The 12271-nt window shown below is 40.8% G+C and overlaps 1 pseudogene; it reads left to right on the top strand.

Annotated features, from left to right (window-relative positions):
- LOC135361921 (small ribosomal subunit protein uS5-like) overlaps positions 1-12271 on the top strand; it is a 146538-nt pseudogene that overhangs the window by 102459 nt on the left and 31808 nt on the right.

Below are 12271 nucleotides of genomic sequence, written 5' to 3'. Positions count from 1 at the left end.
CAACACTGTGCCACTATAGAACTTACTACCTTATAATTGTTCAACAAGTGTTTGCTAAAAGTTTCTTTCTTTGATTTATTTGGCATGTTTAAAATGTCCTTAACTGGCACTCATAACTTTTGAGGCAATAATTGTAATTTAATTTTATTATAAACCTTTAGTTTGGTTAATGAAAATATATCTAGCAAAAAGAATGATTATTTATAACATCTTAGACAGATGGGCTGCCTTTGGAAAAAGAAATGCACTGAGTGAGATAAATATTAAGTTCTTTGCTCAAAACACCTTCCCACTTAACAATAGTCCGGCTGTAGAGGGAGGCTGCCATGCTATGATAGTGGAAGCTGCACCATGGAAACCAATGTCATCTGCCCACCAGCTCATAACTGCATGACCTTAAATAGATTCCGTAACCTCTGGAACTCAATTTCCCTTAGGATGGGTTTGGCCATTGCAAAGGAAACTCTCCTGACTATACAGATGTCCCTAGAAATGCTGTAGTCTATATTTTTCATTTAGAGGGCATTAGTTTTCTAGTGCTGCCTTTATAAAGTACCACAAACTAGGTGGCTCAGAAAAAAAGAAATTTATTGTCTCACAGTTCTGGAATCCAGAAGTCCAAAATCCAGGTATTGGCAGGGTAATGATCCCTCTGATGGCTCTAGAAAAGGATCTGTTCCAAGTTTTTCTCCTAGCTTCTGGTCACCTCAGGCATTCCTTGCCTTACAGAATGGCTATCTTCTCCTTTTGTCTCTTCATGTTGTCTTTCTTCTGTGCATGTCTGTCTCTGTGTCCAAATTTCTGCTATTTATAAGGACACTAGTCATAATGGATTAGGATCCACCCTTGACTTAACATCTGTGAAGACCTAATTTTCAAATAAGTTTACATTCTGAGGTACTAGGGGTTAGGACTTCAACATATCTTTGTTGGAGGACACAATTCAACCCACAACAGAGGGGAAATGGCAAAGTCAAGTCTGATCCAGGTGGCTGGATATCTAAGGCATTTGGAGATCTGTTCTACATGAGAGAAAGGGTGAATAAAAGGAGGCACACACAGCAATAGGAAGCTTTCTACAGAGAGGATTCCTGCTGTCAATCAAATGTGCTGGATTAAAAATGGCCACAAAATCTTTGACAGTTCTTTCATTGAGAGGTGAGGTCTATGTTCCCTCTGCTGAATCTTGGCTGAATTGTGATGGCTTTGACTAATAAAATATGGTAGAAGTGATGCTCTGTCACTTCCGGATCTAGCTTTTAAGAGGACTGGCATTTTTTGCTTCCTTCCTCTTAAAGCCTTGAGCCATCTTTTGAGAAATCTGACTACCCTACGGTTGCCATGCTATGAGGAAGTCCAAGCTAGACCCATGGAGACTCCATGTGGGAGGGAGATAGAGATAGAGATAGAGATAGAGATAGAGATAGAGATAGAGATAGAGATAGATAGATAGAGAGAGAGAGAGAGAGAGACCCAGCCAGTCTCTGGCCATTTTATCCACCAGATGTACAAGTCATCCAAATTGAAGGTCCAGACTTTGTAGAGCAGTGATGAGCTTCCCCTCTGTGCCCTGACTGGATTCTTGACCCAGCATGAGAGCATAATAAATTGTTGTTTAAAGCCATTTAGTCTGGGGTAGTTTGTTAAGTAAGAATAGATAACTGGATCTCAGAAATGGAGATATTCAGTGGATGTGAAGGTAGAGATAGGGGGTCTGGATGTTTTTTGAGGAAAGGATCCGAGCAGTGTGAACAAGTGGGTGGAGTTTGGAGTTGGTGCTGGTACTAGTAGAGACTCAGAAAGCACACCAGCAGAAGCCAGATCTCATAAGCCAAACAACCACACTGTGGAGTCAGGGGAAGTCTGCTGGTTTGGGAATGGAGGTGGGGGATGGAGTTGGGGGTGACGTGGACACCCAGAAGCTCTCCCTGGTCCTGTTGGGGAGCTTACTGGTAGCAAAAACAGACTCCAGCTACCAGTGCCAAGCTTGTTTCTCATTGGCCCACAGACTGGAAGGCAAGTCTTCACTGCCCAAACCTGGAAGGGTCTGGGTGGATGGATGGAAGGATGTCTACTGGGGTGGGAAAGAGAAGGGGGGTGGTTTCCTGGGACAGATGAGGGCTGCAGACATTACTCTTGCACTTCAGGGAATATGGAAGGAAGGAGACACTGTCAGGTCTAATGGTGCCCAGGACAAGCATGCAGAGGAATGGTTCTGTAGCCTGTCATTCCAGCTGTCTTTGATCTGGAACCCACCTGCTTTTCCCACATTGTTCTCCAAGGCTTATCTTCATGCATGCTGTGTTCTCTGTATATGACACCCACTTCCTTACTTTGATGCTTTCACTCAAAATGAAATGGTTTTGTTTTTTTTTTTTCTTTTCCCAGCATCACATGTCTGGACCCTGGATTCACAAGAGGCCCTTGGAATATCACATGAAGATTGTCTCTGATCCCTCAGTGTGGAGGTAACCATATACTCTCTGAACTCAGAAGGTATGTTGTCTATACACTGCTCAGCTATGAAAGTCTTGCCTTGTCCTTCCTTATAGCCCAGGGACTTGCAAACAGATCCCATTTTACTTCTGAGACTACCCAAATGCTATGAGCCTCACAGCAATCCAATGTCAAATGAACACTTAACACATTTTATTGAGTTGGTGGCTTGAAGTAAATCCTAATATTTATAAAGGCCCTGATATTTTTAAAAATGGAAATATTTTAGGGGCGCCTGGGTGGCTCAGATGGTTAAGCGTCTGCCTTCGGCTCAGGTCATGATCTCTAGGTCCTAGGATCGAGCTGCGTCTGCTCCTGGCTCAGCAGGGAGCCTGCTTCTCCTTCTGCCTCTCTCCACTGCTCCTGCTCTCTCTCTCTCTCGCTGTATCTCTCTGTCTCAAATGAAAAAATAAAAATTCTTTAAAAGAAATGGAAATATTTTAGAACTCAAACAACTCAGCCATGCCCATACAGCTAGGAAGGATAATTGTAGGATCCAAATCCAGGGGAGGGGGCTCCATAGCCAGTGCTCTGAAACTCTACCCTGTGCTGTGCAGTGAAAGCTTACTGCCTATCCAGAAAATATCTTATTCTGACTGTAGATGATTAAATTAGTTGAGCCAATTAAAAGCAATCATGCCAATTATAAGCTATATCCAGTTAAACTTGACTTTCATTCATTTGCAAACTATGTGCAAGATGGGTGAGATGTCTCTGCCCTCAAAGATATTATCCTCAAACATGTTGAATTGGAGTTCTAATTTCTGGTGTGAAAAAAGCTTCATCTGATTCAACCTGTTTTACTGCAGCTATTAACAACTTGCCAGTCTGTAAAAATAGGCTGTGTCAGTTTTTCCTCTTTGGAGACCCTCTGTACTACCAGGTTTGAGATGTTTGGATCTATCTCGAGTCTCTCTGCATCATTGTTATTACTGAGGGTTATGGCTGGAAGCAAAAGATAGACCAGGTAGAGGCTTTAGTCTTTCCACAATACCCATCTAGGGTAGGAGCTCCAAGTCTAGGGGGAAGAGGAGAAGGGAAGACTGAAGTAGACAGGAGCCAGTGCAGGTGAGAACGTCAAGAAAGTAACAGCAAAAGGTGTAAAAAATGATTGAAGAAGGGAATTAAAAGAAAGAGAAAGATTAGAGATGGAGAAAAATGGAAATAGAAGGAAGTGGTGGGGGGGCGGATAAGAGAGAAAGTGCTTTGGAAACTAAATGAGAAGCCTAAAAATAAACCAACAGGCAACAACAACAACATTTAGAATCAACTGTGGCTTTATTTATAGCTGGGTTGCCCAAATGTAACTGTCAATTTATTCACTATCTTGACTTCATTAGATAATGCGCTTGCATCGTCCCAAAATATTTCCTTTTGAATGAAAGGATCCTCCCTATGAAATATTTCCATGTCTTGGATATGACTACTCTAGATACTTCCTATAGGTGGAATCATACAGCACTTGTATTTCTTTGTCTAATTTATTCACTTAGGATGATGTCTTCAGGGTTCATCCATATTTTAACATGTATCACAATTTCATTCTTTTCTAAGGCTGCATAATATTTCATTGTATGTATATACCACATCTGTCTAATCTATTCATCCATTCATGTACCTTTGAGTTGTTTCCACTTTTTGGCTATTGTTGGTAATGCTGCTATGAATGAACATTGGAATACAGGATGGTGTTTTGTCCTAGTGAAGGGGTAATGTTTAAACTCTGGAAAGAGATGCAAAGTGGGCTTTTAGGGTGCTTTGGTTCTAGAACACTGAAGCCAACTTTGCTTGGGTAAATGAGCCATCTGTGGAATCTAGCCTGTTATCAGAGCTTCTTTCACATTTGGGTTTGGAAGCAAAATCCTAGTTAGTAATCAAGTTTTGCTTGGCCTCATTTTGCAAATGTTTTGTTTCGAATTTTGGAGCTCTTTGAAAGGATGACAGACAGGTGAGTTGAGAAAATATTCTTGAATCTCTAGCCCAACACCATCATAATATCATTCCTTTGTCATACCCCATTATATCCCCAACTACAGGGTTTTTCTAGAGTAAGTTACTGCCCTTCTAGAAAGAAAAAGAAGATTTTGACATCTACTATAATACATATACACATTCCATGCATCTACCACATCTTTTAGAGCCTGGATCAGCTCATCAGCACAGATTTTCTAGAAAATAATGGATCAGACCTTGGCCCACCGAATTTGAATTGTGTGTGTGAGATTTGACCATTGTGGGGAAATGTTCTTTATTGGTGTGTGGTTTTTGTTGTTCACCGGGTTTCCCAAGATTTTGGTAATTTATTCAAAAGTAAGGTGGGCCATTCCTAATCTAGAGAGTTTCTCTTGAGGTGAATTTTCAAATTTTATCCATAGACAACAACTCAGAGTGATTCTGTTATAAGTTGAATTGTGTCCCCCTTCCCCATATCACTGCAAGTTCATATGTTGAAGTCTTAACCCCCAGAGGACATCTGACTTTCATCTGACCAGAGCTATCAGGAGTGCCCAGTGCTTCGGGATTCTCAAACATGAGCTCGTATTTCTATATTTATTGGAAAACTCTAAGCCTGTGCCTTCTTTTTAAAATTTTATTTTAATATTCTGTGTGACAAAGTGAGAAATATGCATAAAGCACTTCTGCTGCACCCACTAGCATGTGATAGTCGTCTCAAGAAAAAGTACTTGTATAATTGAGTTGTGAGCTGAACTAGCTGCTTTTTTTCGTGGAAGACCATTTTTATTTGAACAAATAACCGACAGACAAATCATGGTTATTTGGACTTGGGTATTTGGCAGATATTTTTTTGACAATGAACAAAGTGAGTCTGTTATTTCAAGGAAAACAACTGACGGTATTTGTTGCCAAAGATAAAATTCCAACTTTCAAGAGAAAATTAAAATTTTGGAAAGCTTATATCCATCACCATGCACTTGCCAGCTTCCCAATACTTAAAGATGTTTTCTGTGAGATTAGTGTTGATATTAACAAATATGATTTTTAAAATTTTGTGTAATGAAATGTGTCAACATTTGGAATATCTGTATAACTCGGTGAACCAATATTTCCTAAATGACCAATTCATAGTTTTATAAAATTATGCATGCATAAAAAATGTATTCCAAGTGCAAGACATACCAATGAATTTTAATGTAACAGAGAATGAAAAGCTCACTGAGATGGTCTCAGATTCCGTGTTGCAACTAACCTTTAAGGAACTACAATTTCTTGCATTTTGGTGTAGTATCAAAGAAGAATAGCCACAATGATCTAAAACAGCTATTAAAATATTTCCTCCCTTTTCCAATTACATGCCTGTGTAAGGTGGATTTTGTTCATATATATACTTCTACCAAAACAACATATTGCGACAGCTAGAATGCAGAAACAAATATGAGAATCCATCTGTCTTCTATTAAGCCAGATAATAAAGAGATTTGAAAATGCAAAATAATGCCACTCTTCTCACTAATTTTCTTGGTTTGAAAAAAAAGAGTTATTTTTCATGAAAATATTTTGCTCTTGTTAACCTGTAATGAGTTTATTGTTATTTCAAAAATGATTTGCAAATACATATTTAATACCATCTAATTTTTAATATGGTAAGAGTCAATCAATATAACCCACGTAAGCCAAAGCTCATTGAGGTCCTAAATAATTTTTGAGAATGTAAAAGGATTCTGGGCTCCAAAAATTTAATGCCACCTGTTGGCATAGGTGACACAGAGCAACGGTTCTCAAAGTAGGGTCAGGGAACTCTGTATCAGAACCATCTGGGTAGCTTGTTATAAAATGCAGGTTCCTGGGGCTTGTCCCAGATTGAACTGGGTTTCCTAAAGGGCCAGCTTGTATTTGTTTTCATATACTGACATTTCCAAACAAAGCAAAACTCGAGTTTAAGAAGGTCTTAACCTTATTTTAAAGATTTTTTATTTATTTATTTATTCATTAGAGACAGAGAGAGAGAGGCAGAGGGAGAAGCAGGCTTCCCGCGGAGCAGGGAGCCCGATGCGGGACTCGATCCCAGGACCCTGAGATCGTGACCTGAGCCGAAGGCAGACGCTTAACCGACTGAGCCACCCAGGCGCCCCAGGTCTTAACCTTATTAAGGCCCTTGCTAGTGTGGCCAGTTTTTCCAAGATTCTAGACAATCAAACTGAACACAATAGCTGTTCTACCAGAGATCCAAACCTTGGGAATTATGGCCACCTGTGTGCAAATGCAGTGATGAGACTTCTTTAGACAGTATTTTCTGCAGAAATAACAGATATGGAAAGAAGTTGACATATGGCAGTGGAATGCATTTGACACATTTTCTCCAGATTGTTGTGGAGCCGAATATGTATTCTCAAGGTTTTTCCTTCTTTCTGTTCCAATACTAAAGCCAACCGCTGTGGTGGCCATTTGAGATGAGGCAGGGGAGGGGGCGGGGTATGCAATGAGGGCTGAGTTGAGCACAGAAGAGTGGATCTTGGCAACTAAGACATACAGAAGCCAAGCTAAAGAATGTGTTTTTCTGAAAAGCCACATCTGGACCCCTGGTTAACATCCTGACTAATCTTTGGCCTCAGACAAGAGGCCAACCGCAAAAAAAAAAAAAAAAAAAAAACACAAAAAACAAAAACAAAAACAAAACAAAAAACAAAAAAACCCCACAGAGAGTATGGAGATTTGTCCACTTCTTTGATTTGTTGAATCCAAAGCACTTTGGCCACGTGCATGAATAAGTATGCATGTGCACGCATATTGACGTGTATAGAGGGGTTGGAAATTTCAATATTCAACTGGGAAATGTGTCTTCCTGTGATCTGCTTTCTGGATAAAACCCAATCTCTTCCTTTATGAATTCTCAAAACAGGCAACTCTGCAGGCCCTTGTAGTTGGAACAGCTAAGCAAGGGCATGGGCTACAAGCTAGGGTCTGAAAGTCAGTTTTTCGTACATGGTACAGGATTTCTCTTGCTTTTTTTTTTTTTTTTTTTAAAGATTTTATTTATTTATTTATTTGAGAGAGAGAATGAGAGAGAGAGCACATGAGAGGGGGGAGGGTCAGAGGGAGAAGCAGACTCCCCACCGAGCAGGGAGCCCTATGCGGGACTCGATCCTGGGACTCCAGGATCATGACCTGAGCCGAAGGCAGTCGCTTAACCAACTGAGCCACCCAGGCGCCCCTCTCTTGCTTTTTTTTTTTTTTTAAAAATGACACTTGTGTTATTACACTGGGACAGTTTTTACAAAGTCAAGCTGCTGACATGTGATTCTATAACACTCAATTCCCTTGTTATTTTCCTTTGTCTTACTGCTGGAGGCTTACGTTGATCTCCCATTCCTTCCTCAACCTTACACTCCTGCCCCTGCCGTACACATCTAAAGTTGGTTTCATTCTGATTCAAATTTCTTCTCTAAAATTTCTCCTGAGTTCTGCACAGCACAAAACATAAGAGGTTTTGTTGTTTTTGTTTTTTTTCCATAAAGCAAAAAAATTTGGCTGACAATTCACCTATGTGTTGTGGAAGTAAGAAATGCAGGCATGGAACATCGATTTGAGCAAAGAAGTCAAAGAAACGGTATCCAGAAAACTAGGTCCACATTGGCCAAAAATATTGGAAAGATGAATTAGACTTGTGTAAGCTTAGAATGCAAGTCAGTATAACAGGCTGCATTTGTGGGTTATTATCGTAGTGCCTGTTTCTCCCTTAATACATTATCCCCTCTGTACTAGTGTGGCTGCTGGCCAGAGAATGATATGCTCAGATTATGGTTAATGGCTCCCTTCTGCCTTTCCACTCTTTTTACCCCTCTTCTGAGAGATCCTATGTGGCTAACCGCCCATTCCCCCGCTTCAGAACTGCCCCTGAGCTCCAGAACATCTTTCCTTCCTCCCTCCAGGTTAAACTTTTATTTAAGGACAGTCTGCTCCAGACCAGACATTTGGTATGTTTTACTCTACTTCATTCTCACCACAATCCCATGAAGTAGCAATTATTAGCTCCTTTTCACAAATAAGGAAAAGTGAGGTTATGACAACTAGTGAGTATCACAGCAAAGAATTCTGGGTATTCATTCCGCTGGACTGCCCTATCTCCACCTTTCCTCGTTCCCTAGATGGATGCCGTGAGCTGGCATAATCTCGTGAGTGAGCTAGTGTGTGATGAGTTCTCATTGTGCTCCCCACAAGGGTGACTTTGCATCTTGAAGGAGAGGTCTTAGAGCTGGGAAAGACTCTGCTGGACTTCTAGTGGAGTGGCATAAGGTAAGGGACATGTTTGGGGTCAGAAGGAACCTCTCCGGGAACGTGAAATTCTACCATAGAGAGGAGGGTCCCAATCTGGCAATCCTTGGGCCATGGCTGGCAAATATTTTGTTTGACCCACATGGTGTTTTTGAAAACTAGGAGATCCAACATAAAAAGCTAGATTTGTAGCTTCTCTTGAAAAATTGGAGGATCTCACATCACTGTACCCATATTCTTAGGTGACAACAATCTCCTAGAGCTCCCGCCTGGAGAGACCCAAGCTCTCCTGTCATCACAAACCCTGCAGGTTTTCTGGCCTATTTCACTTATTTCTGGGCTGCTGTAGGCATCTGAGTCTGAGGCCTCCAAAGTACATGAAGGTCTCTTCTGCCCATGGGAGGGGCACCATCCCTGAAGGTTGAGGCTATAAAGAGACCTGAAGGCTGAAGTTCTGTTTCTTTTTTCTTCCATTTTCCTTCGAGAAAAAAGACAGTAAGTACATCAGCCTCATATTCCAAGTCAGGGAAACTTCTGACAAAAATAAGTTCCCCATGAAATCAAAAGTGCTCCAGACTTGTGGGCAGGGCTCTACAGTCTGATGAGGCTGTGTTCTCATTAAGAGTCAGACCTTTGTCTCAATCATAATTAAGGTGGTGAGGCCAAGGAGAGCTGGCAGCCAGCTACATTCCCTGCTACAATTTAGCCAAAAGGGTTGAAAAGCATCCAGGCCCACAAATATGGCAACAAGCCCATAAAACTCACAGGACCTTACCCACTTTTATAGGCATTCCCCCTCCTCTAGCTTGGTCCTCTCAACACCCACTTATGGGGAAACTGACTCCCTCTGCTGATCCTTAACTAATCATAATGAATTTCTATGCAGGGGAAATACATATGAAAAGCCATCAAAATTAACTTTATATTGTAATAATCATAACCTTAATCATAGCTAAAATTCATTGAACTTTTAGTTTATAACTAGGCATTGTATGGTGCACCTGGGTAGCTCAGTCAGTTAAGTGTCTGCCCTCAGCTCAGGTCATGATCCCAGGGTCCTGGGATCGAGCCCCGCATCGGGCTCCCTGCTCAATGGGGAACCTGCTTCTCCCTCTCCTGCTCCGCCTGCTTGTGCTCTCTCTTTCTCTCTGTCAAATAAATAAATAAAATCTTTTAAAAAAAAATAACCAGGCATTGTGCTAAGCTCTTCTAATGCCATATCTCATTTAATCCTTGCAGCAATCTTAGAACTAGTTATCATTATAATTCCCTTTCTACAGATGAACAAACTGAGACCAAAGAGGTTAAGCAATTTGCCAAAGGTCACACAGCTAAAAAGTCTTGGAGTCAGAATTCAGGACCAGATATCAGGGATGGGTACCTTTCCCGTGGGCAAAGAAGGTCTCCATCTACACACTATTAATTTTTGGAAATCTTTAATTAAAAATCCACAGTTACTACATAAGACATGAAATCAGGCTAATTCTGTCTGCTTCCTTTTGGCAGCCAGTGCATGATGCTTCTACCCTATTTTCCTTTGCACATGGTTGGTAACAGAGCCGCTAGGGTCCTAATCATGTCTTAGAAATTTCTTTGAGTACTTTTTGACTGAAGATCTCAAATGCTGTTCCCATTCTTTTGCTTATTATCGCTTGTGCTCATTTTGGCTCAGTGCTCGATCTCAGTGATCAAAGACTTCAACCCACTGCAAGTACACTTCGTTTTATATGCACCACATTAGGAAGCCTTTTCAGTCAGAGTTTGATATGTGCTGAGAATTTAGTAGTGAGTGGAAAAACTTGAGCAATCTGTTGAAGTTCAGACAGTACCAATGATTTCCCCTTTAACTGCAAATGCCTTAAACTTTATATCCATGGAATATGGTGCTTGCATGTGCCTGGATAATTTTATGTCTTATAGAGACATACATATGGCTATTATTCTAACAGCTATCATTCTTCTGTTTTACTTGGGACTTCATGGAAGGGAGCACCCCCATTCCCCTGTTCTCAGAAGGTTGTTATTTTTTTTCCCCCAAAAGAAAAATATGATGTGTGCTGAGTTTTGTTTAGGTGGTAGCAAAAAACAAAGATGCAAATGAAAGTTTTTAAAAATTTGAAGTTGAGTGGGTAGCTCTAAAATGTCATAGAAATCAACTCAATTAGATCTTTGGCTGCAAAACATCAAAATAGATTAACACTGCTTAGGCTGGCTTCTTATAGCCTGAAACAATGTGGCACAAAAAGTGTATTCAAAGGCATTAGTTGTAGGAAAATTGCTACCCAAAGCAGGGCTTGGGCAGGGTGAATTTGGGGGATGGAGGAAAAAGGACCTTTTTGTATATGGGTCAGAAGTTAAAAGGGAGATAGTGATAAAACTAAGACAGCACTTTTCTTTATCAAAACACAGACTTTACCTCTGAATTACCAAGCAGGTGTCCTGAGCAGGTGGTCTGTACATCCGCTATCAATCTCTATTGAGATCTGCAAGGCATGAGGAGAGTATGAACAGTGCCAGAAGGGCCAAGTCCCAGAGTGAGTTAAGGCATGCGGAAAGCACAAAGAACACAAAAAGGACTCATTTAGTCATACACAAAAGAAGAAGAAGTGCAAAGAAGGAGGCTGCTCACTCAATATGAGCAGGTCACAGGATAAAAGCAAAATGCCTCAACTCTTTTTGCCTTCACAGTTGAGAAGAGGGATCTTCAACCGCTCGAATATATATATATACATATATACATATATATGTATATATATACACACACACACACATATATATATATATCCAACAATATATTGAGGGACAAAATCTTAAGAGAATTAGATATTAAGAGCTCTTACACAATAAAATGAATTTAAATTATACCCTGGACACTGAAAGAAGACTTTTGAAGGGTGTGAGAGACTCCTGAGGAATGGGGATGGTACTGCAAGTCCAGTTCCCTGGGAAACAGACTCCGGGTTAGAGACTTACATTAGGGTATGCCTTCCCGACCAACACTGATGAATGGCAGCAGAACAGGACAGAGGGAGAAACTAAATAGAAATTCAGTCACAACAAAGACCTGGGTTGATCCCATGGTAGGCTCTGAAGTTGGGAGGGACTTGAAGACTTTTCTTACCTTGAGGCAAGAGAACCAGGTCTTTATAAATTCACTTCCACCAGTCGATGAATGTGGGCTTATCCCCCTCAACCCCCAGGAGCAGGAGGTGACCTTGGGAGAGGAGGCTGTCTTTAGCAGAGGGCAATTCCCAGAGAGGGACTCAGCTATAAGTTGTCAATAGCCTAACTCCCAGCAGTTGGGAGAAATTAGTTCCTTTGTCTTAAGGGGGTATCAATCAGTGAACTATCATAGTATCACAATTTACAAAAGGAAGAGAAATTTAGATTCCAGAAACTATATACCAGTAACCTTGATACTGCGACTCAACAAATTTTAGCATGATTATCAAATAGATGGTCTTGGAGCCTTTAGAAAAGGAAGTGGTGACCACCAAAAACCTAGGTGGGATCGTTGGGAACAGTGTTACATGCACGAATTTGT

The sequence above is a fragment of the Mirounga angustirostris genome, unplaced genomic scaffold, assembly GCF_029215605.1.
Source record: "Mirounga angustirostris isolate CCGP_5_RB_7025 unplaced genomic scaffold, mMirAng1.0.hap1 SCAF_11, whole genome shotgun sequence".
Classification (NCBI taxonomy): Eukaryota; Metazoa; Chordata; class Mammalia; order Carnivora; family Phocidae; genus Mirounga; species Mirounga angustirostris.
Note: the sequence above shows the minus strand (reverse complement) of the source record. Positions and strands in the feature narration are given on the sequence as shown.